The sequence below is a fragment of the Lepisosteus platostomus genome, chromosome 5 (genome assembly GCF_059453375.1).
Source record: "Lepisosteus platostomus isolate fLepPlt1 chromosome 5, fLepPlt1.hap1, whole genome shotgun sequence".
Lineage (NCBI taxonomy): Eukaryota > Metazoa > Chordata > Actinopteri > Semionotiformes > Lepisosteidae > Lepisosteus > Lepisosteus platostomus.
The window spans coordinates 63,752,209-63,769,703 of NC_142615.1; the positions used below are offsets into that span (position 1 = coordinate 63,752,209).

At 39.7% G+C, this 17,495-nt stretch overlaps 4 non-coding genes across 4 annotated transcripts; 1 reads left to right on the forward strand and 3 right to left on the reverse strand.

The window, feature by feature from the left end:
• Window positions 1–2,104: 2,104 nt before the first annotated feature.
• On the reverse strand, window positions 2,105–2,192 carry trnay-gua (transfer RNA tyrosine (anticodon GUA)). The gene is given in 2 exon segments: window positions 2,105–2,140; window positions 2,156–2,192. It is a non-coding gene; the product is annotated as a tRNA-Tyr (tRNA).
• Window positions 2,193–3,568: 1,376 nt separating this feature from the next.
• Window positions 3,569–3,640, forward strand: trnam-cau (transfer RNA methionine (anticodon CAU)). Its single transcript has one exon. It is a non-coding gene; the product is annotated as a tRNA-Met (tRNA).
• A 3,568-nt stretch (window positions 3,641–7,208) lies between these two features.
• trnar-ucu (transfer RNA arginine (anticodon UCU)) lies at window positions 7,209–7,301 on the reverse strand. The gene is made up of 2 exons: window positions 7,265–7,301; window positions 7,209–7,244 (listed from the first exon to the last, which is right to left on the reverse strand). It is a non-coding gene; the product is annotated as a tRNA-Arg (tRNA).
• Window positions 7,302–17,401: 10,100 nt separating this feature from the next.
• trnai-uau (transfer RNA isoleucine (anticodon UAU)) lies at window positions 17,402–17,495 on the reverse strand. Its single transcript has 2 exons — window positions 17,458–17,495; window positions 17,402–17,437 (listed from the first exon to the last, which is right to left on the reverse strand). It is a non-coding gene; the product is annotated as a tRNA-Ile (tRNA).

The following is a 17,495-nucleotide window of genomic DNA, read 5'->3' on the forward strand; positions in this document are numbered from 1 at the left end:
ATTGACATGGTCTGATTCAGAGCCTGTGCAGTTCGTGCTAATTACAACAAGGACAGTTCTGATCCCTCATCACCGAACTGAACACAAGTTCAGCTGTTCTCCAGTTTTGTTACGCATGGTTTTTCATTGCAATTGAGTTCAGAGCTGGAGCTGATCTCCAGACAGTACAGTGTTTTGGGTAAGTTGTCGAAATTCGCATGAGGCTGCAGACAACTTACCCAAAGTGTTTTCTATAGCTTTCAGGTGGAGTTCATTTATATAAAACAACGTAAGTGGTATAAACGCAACAAGCCAGACGGCAGTCCAACTTATAATTTTCTGACGCGAGGCCTGACGCGTTATTCATTATGCCACTGACCCTGCTATTGTAGTGCTAAAAAACACGTTTTCTACATTTATGTCTGTTCACTCTAAAAACTCTAAAAAGGACAAAGGGTTTGTGTGTCCCGCTAAAATTCCGCTTCATTTCGAATGCAAATAAAAACCGTTTTGTTCCAAGAAATCATAGATTTGTCACATCCTTCATACTATATTTCTCTCTTGTATTAGTAAAGCATTTTGATTTAAACTGAACAATATATGAAAGGTTTCATCTATACACTTACACATAATAAGTATACGAATAAATACTCGGTAGAAGCCGCAGCTCAGGTATTAGAGAGATTTAAAATCGGATAGGAGGATTTAGAGTCCAGACTGCAAACCAACAGCTTACACAGGTCTTTTATAGAACCCTTTTGATTTCCTCTACTTTGTCCCTGTGATGTCATTGTCCTGCTCGCAGCCGAGCCCGACACACGTCTGGTTTCTGTCGCTTGACGCACACCCTGCGGTCCATGCGGGTCCTAATATCCCAGTACAATGAAGGGGACACTAAACTGTAAACAGGTGCCGTCCTTCGGCTGAGACGTAAAACCGAGGTCCTGACTCTCTGTGATCATTCAGGAGAATGGTGGTGGTGGAGGGGAGTCCCCATTACCTGTAAAGCGCATTGAGTGGAGTATCCAGAACAGCGCTATATAAGTGTGCGTAATAATAATAATGATTATTATTATTATTATAATTGTAATGTAAAATGCAATAAAAAATAAAAAAATATCAAACTTTGATTCAAAATAGATTAATGTAAAAACTGATAAAGCTAATGCTTTTTTCAGGGCTATAGCTGTAGCTGCGAGAAGGTTAAAAGCGCACAAGTGATCTGTCTTTCGTCAAAGTAATTGCCGGAGCAGTAAGACGCAGAGCACCATCCAGCAGCTGTAGACGATGTTCGGGGAAGAGCTAATTCTGTTTTTAGCACAGGGAGTGAGAATGAGCTCAGTCCGGCTCCGAGCAGAATCCATCCTGGTTTGGTTACAGTGCGCCTGAGGATCTTTGGATCGCAACGTAAAAAAAAACAATTGCTCACATCGTGTGACTTCCACGACAGGAAGGAAAGATATCACTTAAAAAAATCAGAACTGAAGATTTGGATCCTGGGTCTCAATTTGATCAAATTATTAAAATAATAATTATTAAAATATCAAATTGTGTTTCTGCAACATTTCGTGCACAGTACGCCATTTTTATCTAAAAATAAAACAATAGTCACAACGAGAGCTTATACGCAGTCTGGGGTATATTCCCCTTTTATATTTTTGCCACTTTATATCGAACCTGTTATACTCCCAGAAGTGCACAGTAGCTTGTACAAATGTACAATTCACCACTGGTATAAACAGATGTGTGCCGTGTTTGCCTTTGTAAGCATTTGTTTAAAAAATAAGTTCACAATACGATAAAAACACAGAAAGCACAAACTTCATAATACAACGATATAAAACCAATACCAAATCATTATGCCAATTAAGTACCTATCCTTTGAAAACAGAGAACACCTTTATATCTACAAAAAACTTGACATTTGTATGTATTTTTGAATTACAAAGCAGACAGAGTAGTCCCTTAATTCAAAGATCGGATCTTGGCCAAAACAAGACAATCAGACGTGGGCTGAATTCGGAACAGGAACCTCTACTTCGTCGTTTATTGAACTTTTGATAAATGTCTGAATGAAACAGATTCGCTTTTTTAACTCTTTGATTAAAGTACACAAAAAGCACCTTCCTTCGAGCCGGAATCGAACCAGCGACCTAAGGATTCCCTACTGACTCCACTACAGTCCTCCGCTCTACCAACTGAGCTATCGAAGGGATGTCAAGCAATGCTCCCTAGCACATACTGCCCAATGTAGTGAAATGTTCCGGGTGATTTAAATCCCACTTCGACATCAAGTTTCCAACTCGTTTCCTTAGTCTTGTTTACCTTGAATTTAAGCCACGAACCAGGATTCTACTGTATAAACTTCCAGGGATATTACAAAATGTTTGATGGGGCATCAATCATTCCAGGCGGAAATTGACTCCTTTTTTTTCTCGAGGGATCATATTAAACATTTCATTAGTATCGAGAGGAGGATCACCATGAGACACAAAACAAATAGTTTCTTTCTGTCTTTATTAGAAAGTAGCGTTTGTGCAACATTAATAATATTTTCGTGGAAATAAAGAAGTTTCGAAATGTGGTTTTGAGTTAAATATTACCGTGTTCATGTAATTAGTTTGTGTTTGTCAGTACTATATATATATATTGCCATGTTACTAGAATTTGTAACTGAAGTTTACTAGTTGTGTTTTTTATGATGGTTAGACATTTGTTGATTACAATATTGTATATAATGTATAATTTGAACTACATATTTTTCAGGTGTGAATAGTTGTATATTTTAAGAATAAATTTCTAAAATAAATCATTGGCTTTATTTACTAGTTTCTACACCTATAAAAATCTTTCTTTGATGTATAATAGACCTTTAACTATATATGTATAGTAGTCTTCTAAATTTATCCGTATAATAGAACTACAACCATTTATGTATAATAAACATATAATCAATTTCATTCTAGACCAGTTACGGAGCACAGTTACACGTCTGGTATGCGTTCAATAGTCGTATATTCTACATCTTTTGCCCACTGGGATGTGCCGATTTTAACTTGGCAAACCAAGATACACATTTTCTAATGAAACCTTAATTAAAAGACAGTTTGTTTCTCGAAAGCGTGTTATGTAAAAAAAGAGAAAAACGAAAATATATGGATGGTAATCTTTCAAAGCTGAAGATTTTACTTTTGAAAAATTGACATTTTATGTACTGTATGCAGATGCATTCGCTGGTTTTAGAACTTTGCTGTACTTCCTGAATCATTTTCAGTATTATAAAGTGGGTGTAGATTTTTCTTTCAGGTTAGGACGCGAGTGTGTACATGTGTTTGATTTTCGTTTCACTGATTCTCATTGAAGATTTGGGAATTAACGACGAAAGAATCAGTTGCCTCGGAAAGCAGAAGGTTTGGTTCTCAACGATATTGAAGACACGCCCATGTAGAGCAGCGGGTGATGATTTGTGCTATAAAAGACCAAGTGCTCAAAGTGACGTCTGCGTTTACCGTTTAGACTTTTCATCTCGGGCGCACTTTTAGAAAGCAAAGATAGAGCAGTTGTGTTGAATCACATTATAACAGCTGTCAGCAGAGTGGCGCAGCGGAAGCGTGCTGGGCCCATAACCCAGAGGTCGATGGATCGAAACCATCCTCTGCTATGTACACTTTATGCACGATTGATAAGCATACCATCAGTTTAATGAAGTGCATTAAAACTGTTTTTTTCTCTCGTGTGTATGAAAGCTTCACACTTAAGGTACTCTTTCATCTTTACCAATAGCAGATGCCCAAATGTATCTTTGGTTGTTCTGCGATCCTTCATAGTTTCCTGAATTCCTTCAAATGAACATCCATATCAAAGCAATTATGTATATATATATTACAATTAAGGTACATATTAAAAATATCAACGCACATTTGTATAATGCTCATTTAATAATGATTGTCAAGGATTGTCAAGTTCTCCAAGAAATCTGTGTTCTAATTTTAAAATATTTTTGCTAAGGATACAACGGGTGTATAAATGAATTCTCCCAACAGCCAGTTAAAGAAAAATTCCACACGTGAAGATGGTTTTCTTGGACATTGACTTAGGTACTTAATTGTTTACTTGTTGTAGTTGCACACGAGTAAAACACGAAGATTTCCTGCCACATTCAAGAGGGTTTGCGAAGAAATCCCTTCAATTTTTAGCGGAGATTTTGTTTACATCATCACAATCTGAAGCACGTCCCTGAGTACGTTTGACCCACCAGCCCTTTGTTTAACAGCTGCACAGGGACACATTCCCGTTGCTTTTCACAACTCACATGTTTGTAGTTAAAGAAAATAAAATACTGTCATTTTCCTGCCAGCTGGCAGTATTTCTTCTGCACTGACCAAGAGTAACCAAGAAGTTCATTTCATCTTTCGCAGGCTGTAATCTACAGAAAAGGAAGTGAATACTTGTATTAAGCTAAATCAAGCCGACGGAGTTGCACTGCTGTTGTTTTTCTCCACTTTTCGTTAAAAGGAGAAAAAATCACTGGCATTTTTTGGAAGCATTTCTTCTGTCCTGAGAAGCAAGATTTGTATTTTATCTTTCAGAAGTTGTATGAATTTCTTGAAGTTCAGAAACAACTTGTTCCAGAAAAGAAATTAACACTTGCTTCAAAGTAAATCAAGACGTCGGTGTCTCTTGCTGTGTGTGCTCTTATCTGTCCATCTCTCTATCCTCTTCTCTCTGGCAGTCTGTGTAGAGTATCTGAAGGGGATGTAACACCACTTGGAAAAGAAAAAAATTCTCAGGAAAATTCTCAGGCAGAATAAAAAATCATTATTCTCTTCTCAGTCAGATTCACAGCTCAGACTCACACTCAGACAGGATCTCAACTCCGTAATGCTCTCTATCCTCACAATCCAGAACCAGAAGATATTCAGACAATCAGTGCTGCTACATGAACAATATCAGACAGAACAGCCTGGACTCATGTCACATTTCCCCCTTTTATCTTTCCTCCCTGCCCTCTTAGAGACATAGAAGAGCTCCTGGTTCTCCTCTCTGTGAACTGGGCTCAGGGGTCACTGATCTGGCAGTTGTGGGCTCTGTTCCAGGTCGAAAGCAAGAAGGATCTATTAACGCTTTCCAGGACTTCCAAACCCTTCAGTATTACTTTCTTTACTGTATGTCAGCCTCCCAAAATGTTTATAAATGTTTTATGAGTGTGGAATTATCTTATTATTTATATACAGTATTTATGTAATAAACACCAGTAGTGACACTATGATCGGTATATTGATTATTTGTAGCCTATGGTCCGATGGTCGTGTCTACAATAGTGACCATTTGACCAGTCTGTAGCTCTGAGCAGTGGGACTCAGATCACACAGAAGACCCGCCTGTGTGTGATTCCATACCAGCCCTGGGATTCAGCTACTCTCACAAATGTCTCACAGACCGTCTTATAAATTTACAATTAGATTAAGTCATGTAACAGTTTTACAGATAATTTAAATAATCAGACAGCAGTTTTGGCAGTGGATACATCTCCACATGGGAGAAAGGAACTGAAATATATGTGCTCACTGTAAAGTAGGAAGAGGTGGTCAGACAAGCAAAACAACTTTGCAGATAATGTGAAGTGACATTGTTTTGTGTCAATCAGCTCACAGATTTCGCTTCATGTGCCTTAAGCTGTGCAATTTGTATGGTTGTTGAATGAGATTGATTTCTTCACAAGCCCAGTCAATTGCCAGTGGAGAGCTTGCCGACACACACCTTCATGAAGACTCTCTTCATTGTCAAGTCGCCTCCTTTGCATACAATAGTAGCACCGACACTAAGAGAAAGGATGAGAAATAGCGTTTATCAAGCGATTGCAGTGTTTGTTTGACTGAGGATCCTTGTATGCTGAACTGGCCTCTGGAGAAATGTAGTGCAGTAAAACAGAAGGTTTGTGTCACTCAAGATTGTTACAGAACAGAACAATACAATTACAATACTTTTATGAGAGTAAATATTACTGGTGCATCACAGTTCTTATAATGGTGAAAACAGGAGCACCTTCTCTACATTTTTGACTGAAGTATTTAAATGGAAAGAAATACTATCACTATGCAATTCATAAATGCAATTGACCTCCTCTAAATGTTCTAGTTTGATGAAACAATGTATGGAATTAGGTGACAATATCGGAATTCATTCAAATGCTCAGGATTAATTTTCAGCAACAAAAAAAGTGCTCGGAAATATTTTACAAGAATGAAACCTTACATTCACCTAAATAAACATTCACCATCTACATTAGCAGAGAACAGTAGGACAGAAGGTTAGTGTCACTGGACACTGCATCAGAGAGGCCGATCTCTTCTCCCTCATTATGCAGGCTTACCCACTCATGATGAACTGTCCTCCAGCGATACTCAGCTGCCATCATCGACTCAGACATGATGTTCATGTACATATTATACCTTAATATGGCACTGCGTTACAATAATTTGATCAAAACAACTGGTGAAAAAAAAGATAAAGACTTTGTCCAAAAAAGAAGCATTTATACCTTTCCTCTCCTACCAGCCATTACAAGTCACCTAGTTTTTAATTTAGAGCTAGATTAAAGCTCTAGTCTCTTTGGGGGTGTGAGTTGGAATCCCACTGCTGCCAAATATCTCCAACTATCTCAGTGTTAAGAAGCAAAAAACACACATTTGCTGCAGAAGTAACAGGAGAATTTGTGCCATTCAGCCTCATAGCGTGATGTCATTTTCTCAGGCTCATTTTTAGATGCTTGTGATCGAATCTATGATTCTTATGAGTGTGCCCTCCATAAAGGTAGCACAGATATAACGTGCCAAGTTTTCAGAGAATCACATTAAATACAGGTCAGAAGAAGGCGACAAAGTGTCCGCTAGGCAGTTCAGCTATTTCAACGGTGTTCTCTGTTGTTTAGGTCCAGAATGACACCCGTTACAACCAGGAAACACACAGTGTCAGGCATCAAAAAGACCCAGACAGGTACTGTGGTGTCAAGCCATGGAGAGCCTTATAGGTGAGCATGAGGATTTTGAAGTTGACAGGAAGCCAGTGCAAGGAGTCCAGGACAGGAGTAATGTGATCACAGTCCAGTGCTAATTTCTTTCTTGTGGCTGCTGGTTCATTTTCAACTGTGGACTCTTAAGAAGTCCTTTATTTGACTTGATCAACACTAATCCCTAGAGGATTTTGAAAGGTTGAATCAAAATGATACATGACTCTGGTGGGACTCGAACCCACAACCTTTGAATGACTTCATTCTATCAAAGCCTAGAAGTCCAATGCGCTCTCCATGGCGCCACAGAGCCAACCAATACATCACTATATAAAACAGCTACAGAAAGCTGTAACTCATGCTTCTCCCGTTGTCTTTAAATTAAGCTCCATAAATATTGACAATGAGTGGCCTGTTGTCTACGAATAGATACCGCTGGGATTCACACCCAGGGTCTCCTGGTTTTTAGTGAGGCGTCTTAACCAGCTAAGCCATGGTGCCAAACCTGCTAAATGTTATCCACAACTTCAAACACCTGTGAGAAACGGGCAACTGCAGTGTTACGCCTGCTGGGTCAACAGATAATCCTTTTCGAAGTTTAAGGAGAGGATTTCTTTGTCAATTCAATTAAACATTTTAGAAATGCTGAACGATTGATGTGTTTCACGCGCAGAAATATTTTATCGTTACGTACTTTTTCTGTGCAGTAAGTTCTCCTTCAACTCCGCCCACCAACAGAGGTCGTTTTTAATACAGGAGTAAAGGCACACTGCACATCAGCAAAACATCCCGTACAGGTTTAGGGAGAGCGACATCAGTGATTGGAAGGTTGGAAGTTTCGGGTCACTTTTTTATTATAGATTCAAGCAGCCCTGAATACCTTTTCAAGAAACATTTCAGAATCCCAGTCACGTCCAGTATGATTGCTACACAGGACTACAGTATACAATCAGAATACTGTTTGTGCATTATATAAAACACACCGCCCAAAGCATTTCTAAAACAGGAATTACATGTTTCTGAATGGCCCTCCTTTATAAATAAAATAAAAGGTCTGAAGCCTGCTCCAAAGAAGCACTTTATTCAGAGCTGACAAAGATGTGATAGGAAACATCTCGGAAAATGAAGATGCAGTCATTTCCACGCGTCGCACAACAAGAGCTGAACCCACCCGACGTTCTCAAGAGAGTAAGGTGTAAGGAGTGTGGCTGGGTGGTCTAAGTGCTGGGTTTGTGCTCCATTTTCTTCGCTGGGTTAGGTTTGAATCTTGCCACTGCTAAGTGTTGGTGGGTTAAGACCTTCCTTCTATTGCGACGTCAATGGGTAAAAGCTTTGCTTGGCAGTCTGTCGAGAGACTGAACTAGGTGTTTCAAGATAGTCTTTGTCAGCTTAACATCAAGGCATAAAGAAGCCTCATTTTGTGTTCCCAACAGCAATGCTCTTTGGTCCCTTCAGCATTATGCAGGGAACAACATCTGCCGTGATCACTTTTGAGTCAGTGTGAATCGTAGTGTGCCGCAATTGTTTTTAAAATTGGTTCTGTAGTGTAAGAAAAACCGGCCGTTCAGGGACGCCAAATATGTAACTGTAGTGGCTCTCTGAAGGCACCAGTTCTGTAGGGTTTGGGCATTTACTGAGACAATTATTTATTGTAGCAGTAATTCACAAAGTTGATTCTTTTGATGGCTTTAGAGTCCAACCATGCGACATAACTCAAACAACGCACACACAGGTGCTAATACACGAGGATACATTTATTAATACATAGAATATGCATGTAAACCTAACAGATCTTATCGAGAGGGTTATCAGAATACAAAAGATATATATTCAATCAGTTACAAAGTGTTACACATATCAAGAGGACATACGTTCAGTATATCATTCATTAAGACCGTTTCGTAAAGTGAACTTGGTTACAACTTCTACATTAGATACTCAAAACAAGTACATAACTCTTAGGAATTAAATTGATATCAACTGGTTTGGATAACAATGGAATTCTCGAGCTGTAATGCAGTGAAGTTGAATACTCATCCAATTTCTGGGGATTCAGATCTCCTGCGGGCACAAACAAACAGTTGCAGGCTGTTGCTGTCCAATCCGCGCTCTCTGGCTCGGTGCCAGGATGTGCTGTGCGGCTTGTGACGGTGCACTGCTGATGCTCACTGTTGGCTTTAACTAGCAAAGTTTGTGCACAGGAGAAAAGATGACTGTGGGTCCCAGAAAGTCAGGAAGAGGACCGGTTCGTTCCTGATGAAGAGCTAGTTCTGAATAGTGATTCAGCTGTCCACAGTTCCGACCTGTTCACGAGGCCTGCTGCTGGTTACTCTCTGGCAACCTCCACTCTAGACTCTTAGAACAAAGGAAAGTTCTGGCACTCGGACACACTGGCCGTTCCGTGGTTGTCCGAGCTGAGTCTCAGGATGGTCAGGAGGCACGCTGCGAGAATGTCCTGCCCTTGGGAGCCTTCTGCTCCTGGGCCGTCCTGCCCTGGAATTCTCCTTTGAATTCCCTTTAGAACAGTCCACAGAATCCTCTCCAGAATCTTACTGAATCTCCCTGAATCTTACTGAATCTCTCAGGCTCTCTGTGTTGCCTGTTTTTACCTGGAGGAACTTCAGCTCGTTGATTGGCTGAAAGTTCCATGGGCATCAGAGTCCCACGTGGGTTACTCGGCCCTACCAGCCCCTGATTGGTTGATCAAGGTGAAATATGAGTCACTTACTCCTGACACTTAGGAATGCAGTCCAGATGTCCAACTGGCACTCCCTAGACAGATAGGCACCAATGGATGACCATTGATCATGATAGCCAGGCTTAGCTAAGTGCATCCCCTTTGGGAGCTGTCCTTATCAGGAACCTTAAATCAGCCTGCATGAATAGTTTCTCTGTGGCTGCACCACAGAGATGAACAGAGAAATGGGGCCTCATTTGGGAAGGCTCAGAACACTTAATTCTTTCTTATTAATAAGCCTCGCCGCTACAGTAGGCATGGTGCATTTGTCTGTGAAACTTGAATGCTGTGCTTTTTCACGCAGAATCATCGGCAGGAGCAAAGCTTATTCAATCTTTGCGCACAGCGCTCCATCAGAAATACTTTGTCCAAGTTTTGAAGAGATTGTGGGATTCTCTGCACACGCTCACATCGCGTACCTCAGACAACACCACCATTCGATGGGAAATTGATTCTACTTCTTGCAGTTGTTCCTGTGGTTGTGATAGTTACAAAGTTGCACTTTCCTCCACCTTCTGCTATAGTATTCATTGGGTGAGCTTCATCAATTGGCTCAGAAAGGTCAACTGTGCTTCGGAAAAAATCAGCAGCAGTGTCTTTATTTTGTCGGTGAGTATGGCTGTCTTTTAAAGCACATGAAAAACACGAGTTTGTGGATTTCTCCAAATAGCAACGAATTCAGTTGTGCAGAGCTTTACTGCTTTCAGAGGGTCTTTTACCGACGCTGCTGTAGTAGAGAAGTGACATAATCACAAACGCAACCATTTGTGCTGGCTGTTTAACTAAGTATTAAGCTTTTTTAACTATCACATGATTTTAACTAATTTAACATCATCTCCAGAAGAGCACCTCGCACTGCTCACTGAGCTGATGTATGTGCCCATTTCTCAAAAAATTAAATATCATCTGAACTGATTTTTTTCTACTTTAAATGCTTTCCTACTCTTTTAATATTTCAGTTAAATCTTTTATTTTGAAGTACTTTCCATTGATATTAATCCTAGTCCCGATGAATGATTCTGGGACATGGTGCGTCTTGAATAATGTTCTTATAGGTTTCAGTTTGGAAAAGTGCGCTCTCCAGAAGCTACCGAAACCTCTAATGGTCACACAAAGCTTAATGCAATAGCAACGTTTGGGGTTGAAAAAGAATATAACTTGCTATGAATACGAACACTGTTCCAGGAGGCGTGTAAGGACTATTTTGGCTCAGATCACCAATTAACCTTACATTTCTGATCCATTAATATCGCTATTGAATGCTAAAGGTAGGTCCTGGCAATACTTCTTGAGATCTTCTTTAGAAAAATTTAAAAAAATATATTTCCAGTTCTAAACAAAAAGTAAAAAATACTGATTACGTGCAACTGATAAAATCTCTCTTCCAGGGACGTTGTAGCTACATGCAAATTACAATGGAAAACTTTATCAGCTTTAAAAGTTTCTTTTGCATTTATAAGACGATCAGCATGACACTCAAAACATACCTGTATTCAGTAAGCGGTGAGTCTGCTGGCTGAGCAAGTTGCCTCCTCTACACACAATAGCAGCCCTGACGCTAAGATAAATGAAAAGAAATTGCTTTTATTGGGCACTTTTCATATCCGATGAGCTTGACATCTCCCAAGGGCGATGGAGTTTTTTTGCGACACTGCTTTTCCCTTTTTTCTTCTTTCTGTACTCTGATGGAAAAAAAAAGAGAAATCATGTAAGGGAAAAATGTATTTTTTTCATGGAGAAAACGTGCACCAGGAATGTTTTGTTTTGAAGAAGTGATTTAACATGATACATGACCTAATTTACTAGAGTAAATGCTCACACTGCAAGGTCTGCTTTACTACAAGAGAGAAGTAGAGTGAAAGATGTCATAATTGCACTGCGTTGTTGAAGAAAACATCTTTTTCTTTGAATTCTAAATCAATCAGAATTTCAAAGTGACACACAAACCCTTTGTCTGTATTAAAGAGATGATATTTTAAAACTGATAAAAATGTAGAAAACACGTTTCTCACTTAGAAATTTAGGATGGGATTATTACTATTACTAGTAATTACTAGTTGCAGTGCTGAACTCACCATGGTGCAATTCAGTTACATGATTGGCCAGTGGTTTCATGGATAACGCGTCTGATTTTGCATCATGAGATTGGAGGTTCGACTTCTACCGGGTTCGTGTGTTTTTAAATCAGGCTACTCAGAAATAGATGTCCATTATGTGAATGAACCGCACCTGAAAGCAAACGTTGGTCGGGTTTCCTTCTTTCCAGCATGAAATAGCAAATCGTTACAAAAAGCACCAGCTAATGTCCAATAGCATTAGTCATTTTAATTAACATGAATATACTGTAAGGTCTTGGTACATGGGATTGGATTTCATCCACAATTTAAAAAAGGGCAAATTATATTTATAGGCTTCAGACACATTTTAATACAAAAGTGACCTAAAACTCTGTAACTTTCAGGTTAGTTTGAACCTGTAATGAAAAAGGGGCCTGAAACTTCCATTCTGTGATGTAACTGTCTCTAAAGTCGGACGTGATGTTTCACGGATGTGCAGTGTGCCTTTTCTCTTGTCATGTTCAAAATGACTTGCTGTGTAATTTCCTGAATGCGTGTCCTGTACTGCTCTGTTATTTCATTTAGATTATCTATGTGGTGTACAGATAAAACCAAACGGCATGGTCTAATTCCTGGGTTCGGCACCAGCTGAACCTGAACATACATCATCCGATCTCAACATGATTTGAACACACAACCTTTTGATGTGGTATCAGATGCACTACCATCACACCACTCCCCATAAGTGCTTTTAATTCCCCCAAGGAGAAAAAGATTTTTTTTCATTCTCTCCTGTGAGAAGCACCGCTCTTCCAACGAGGGTCTCTTCTTCCCAGACCACAGATTATTTTTCCTGTCTGGCTCTCACACAGAGGGCAAACACACTGTCTCCACTAATGTGTTTACTACATCTATAGATCTGACCCCCTTACAGCCCTGATATTCCTGGACAGGATCCCATATTGAGCAGTATTTCTCGCGTTCTGAACTTACAGTGTGTACACAATGTACTTTATACACAAAGTAAGTGTTTTCGTAACTCTTGGACGTTTTGTCAAAATGTTACTGGCATGCCAAAATCGCCCCCTCAACTGAACAGTCCCACCCCCCTCAGTTTTGGATAAATTGTCAATGGTCAGATAACTACACTAACCCCGAATTCACAGTTACTACATCAGACTGTTTAATGTGCAGGAGGGCTATCTGTCCAGGAACAGCACGTTACATAGTGTCTATGTTTTGGGGTGTCAACATTATTATGACCTTATTTGCTCAGGTGGACCAATGCCTTGCAGTAGTTTACCCTTATACTTACAATCGTTATATAACTAGGACTGTAGTTATAGAAGTTTCTACTTTCTGTTGGTTTTACAATGATTTTTTAATGATTCAGAACCTCGTTACCGTTGATGTTGTTGCAAAAATGAACACATATGGTTGATGCTCCAGGCAAAAATAATCACGTGAGTTCTGATGAACGTGGAACTGTTCTTCATCACTAAATACCAGATTGCTTGTCATTATCTTCTAACATGAAATACTAATCAGTGGCATGCTTGCGAGAATTCACTTGGATGGTTGCAATGGCTCCATTTAAACCGAAATATCACTACCCCCCTCAGGATTTCAGACCTCCCCCCTACAGATCATTCCCCTGGCGCCAGTCCTGGGTATAATGATGAACATAGCTGCCTTGCAAGCAGTGAATCTGGGTGTGATTCCCACCTGACCCATCAACAAACCTTTTCCAATGAATCTTTGATCAATTTAAAAAAGTCTTGAAGCTGGTAGGCTAGGGAAGAAGCACTGTTTGAGTACACTGAGGAAAATGTGCTACTGTGCTGTGCTGCTCCAGTAGCGCAATTGGTCAGGTTGTGGTGCTTTTATAGTGGAGTTATACCGAGGTTGTGAGCTCAATCATCACGTGGAGTATGTTCCGTTTTCAGCTGCAGAAACGTGCTGTTGAATTTATGTCGGTTCTTGTGTTACTTTTTCCTCTCGATGGAGCTGTATTAATGCAGGCACACCTGCTTCCATGTCAAGTTATTTTATCGTTGCTTACAAACCAACACACTGCAGACACCTCTGATATTGTCACTGCTTGTGGGCCACGTGTTCCTGCTGTCAGCCTACCATGATCATACACCTATAGAAATATTACTGCTGTAGGACAGGAGCGAAGAAACAAAACGAAAGCACACCAAGTTTAAAAAGGTCAAAATGTGTCAAAGCCCTTCCTCGAGGAGAATGGGGTTCAAACCTACTTGTGCAGAGTATCATGTACTAAGAGGAGATTGCCTTAACCACTAGGCCACCTCCATACACACTTCAGCCCCCTCCGGACATGAGTTGCCTCTTTCCCCATACTCAAGGGTAATTTTCCTCTTCCACCTACAATTTCAACATTTACCTTGTGAGATGTCAAACCACAGAGCCTGTGCTGCGCTTCAGTGTTAGCTGTAGTGGACACCCCATTGAACATAAAAAGCATATTGAACTCCTTGGACATAAGCCATTTCTCGTCACTTGCTCAGCGAGCAGGCTCAGCGCACACTGAATGCAGGTGTCTCAGAGCAATTGAGATGTGTCCAAGTGGCTGTAAAAGGGATATCTGATGCCAGTGCCATGGCTTAGTTCTCCGACTGCAGGCATAGCGGCGCGCCGGTTGGAGTATTCTCGGTCGCATTTAATGGCAACGTCATGGCAACGTCAGCTCAAACCACCAAATGGAGACAGGCGTGCTGACAAGCTGAACCTGCTGATGCAGAATTAACACTAGGATGTGAGAATGCTGTGGCTTAGTTGGTTAGAGTGCCTGCCTAGTAAACAGGAGATCTTGGGGTTGAGTCTCAGTGGTGCCTGTCTTGCCACACAGTTTATCATTATGGAAAGCAACATCCTTCTACATTAAATTTAATGGAAGTGTTCATTTAATTTTTGGAACAACTTGTTTTTAAAAAAATCCATACAAATTGCGAAAGATAAAATACTCATCTGTTTTGTCAGTGCAGAGGAATTACTGCCAGCTGGCAAGGAAACAAAAACGATTTTTTTGTCTTTAGCCAAAAACCTGTGAATGTAGAAAAAAGGTGATGTGTGCGTTAGTTTTTATGGCGCAGTCAGTCCGCATATCCATCAGTTAAACATAACGTTGGTAAATAAAAAGTCCCCAGAGACGCATTTCAAATTAATCGGACCTCAACACCGTCTCCCCTAAATGTGATGGGGTTTCTTTGGATGTCCTTAAGCATCCTGTTAGTTGCAGAGATTTCAAACTTTTGGCTAAAGTCAAACTACAAGAAGTTAATAGTTGAGCGCCTAAGTCAATATCACTGGGAATGTGACTATGTAAACTTAAATAGTATTCAAAGTATTGCAATTTTGTTGTAGTTTAAAAAGATATTTTAGCTGGGGATCCTCAAATGATGAGGGTAGAAAAGAGAACTATTCGACACCATCAGGAGTGCTTAACGTGTGATAAAAGTGTTTTTTAATCACAAAGTGAAAATAGTGAATTTGTCTTTCACTTAGATGTTCATCAAAAGCTCATTAAACAATGAAGGAGAGGCTCGTGTTCCAAATTCACTTCGTGTCTCATTATCTTGCTTAGATTTTTAAAATGTACACTGTTGACTATACACTCTTCCTAACACGATTAAAGAGCCAAGTTTAGTTCAGAGGTAAAGCATCTCATGCATCGTATGAAGCTCTGTTTTCTATCACCAGCGTCTCCACTCTGATTTCTTTTTAAGCGCGATATCTTTTCTGTGATTTCTTTCGTTTGAATGCCCTCATGTGTGAATCTCAGCACAACACATAAACTCGTTTGTCTGTTTTAAAGAGATGCAATTTTTAAAACAGACAAAATGAAAGACTTATTAACTAAATACACATAGAAAACGTACACCTAATTGAGAAAATTTGGACTGGGGCGATGTATTATTGTAGCGGCGCAAGCTCACAGTGGTGCACTTGAGGAATGCGGTACAAGGGCCAGTGGCGCATTGGATAACGCATCTGATTACGGATCAGGAGACTGTAGGATCGTAATGCTCTTAAACCCAGTACCATAACCGTAGTGTGTTCAGTCCTACACAACCTTTCTATCGACTGAATAAGCCTCCTGTTCCATCTCCATCTTCTTCCCACACATTCCGGCTATTTCAGCACCGTTATTGTTGGACCACAGTCACAGATACGTAAGGGACACTATTCTGAAGAACCGTCTTAAATAAATAACGTTGCAAAAGGTAACAATAATGTTTTCTTAACGTAACTTTACATTTGGGCGTACAATACAATTTTCTGTACCCTCAAATAAAACAAAATCTTACTGCTTTCTCCTGAGAAACACAAGTGTAGTGTTAAATCACAATAAATAATACAACAAATATACTAAACTAACACCCAGATGTGACAACACACAGCTATGACAGAACACATTGAAGACTTAAAAGCCCTTTAAATTTTTATTTCCTTAATTTCCATTCTCTTCCCTCCCCAGGATAACTGAAAACTAACTATAATAAAGACTGTATATGCATTACTTGTAATACAGCTACTAATAAAAATATACATGGAACATATACATAATTATTAATAAATAACACTTTTATTAGTAAATACGTGTAATGATAACATTCATTGTGAATATTTGTGGTGTCTGGAAAGCAGTTTTAGTTAAATATAATAATAATTTTCAAGCAAGTGGTGCATAAGCTTGTTACTTAATGAGTACATTATTTCCATTACATTCAAGACAGTTCTAATGTGATCGATTGTTCTGCTTAGTCCGCTACTGAGTAGCTTAAAACCTATGAAGAGGTGGTTTAAGCTAGACTCCTAATGCAGTAACATCTAACGGGCAGCAGCTGTTATTTTAGGTTTGTTGCAATTGAGAACAGGTTTAGTACAGAGCTGCTGACAAATTTCAGTGGAGTTTATTGTATAAGGGTTTATTGCAATTGACCCATTGTAGCTACCAATCAGCAGCAAGGAAAAACAAACTTCACTTGTGCCTTTTAAAAAAAGGGAAACAGAGTAGTAGTTTATGTGGTAATTTCAGGTACAATGTAAGAACTAAAGTTATCTACTCCCATAGTAATGCGTGGGGTCCTATAAATAGAAAAAAACAATTTTAACCCGAAAACACAACAAACACAAAACAAGAAGTCTTCCAGGAACCTAGGTAAATCCCTGTAGTAGTCTAACAACTACAAAAAAAAACAAACAAATGCAACAACTTCAAAAGAAAAAGAACATTAAAAACAAATCTGGGGAACAACAAAAACACAGAGTCTAATTCGAGAGCTTTTTCAAGTCTTCAGTGCTCCTCTCGTCTCAGTAGACCTCTCTCATATATTTGTGTACAGGTCAGCTGGAGGTACACAGCTGATGGTAATTTAAGTAGGGAGCTGCGTCAGAATGCATGGGCTTCAAAGGAAAAAGTCAAGGTTTATTCCATGCTGAAAAGAGAAGGAAACACAATGTTTCAGCTGTGGAGCCTTATTTGATTGTGACTCGAAGTAAACCTTTACTTCTTCGTTTGATGTTAATTTATCTCCATCAGATACCTAATAATATCTAAACTTGACAGTTGCTTTCAGTAGCTAAAGACGCTGCTCCAGGTGAGGCTCGAACTCACAACCTCGGCATAACTTCGCTGTGCACTGCTGTATAAGTACCGCGCGCTGACCGATTGCGCCACTGGAGC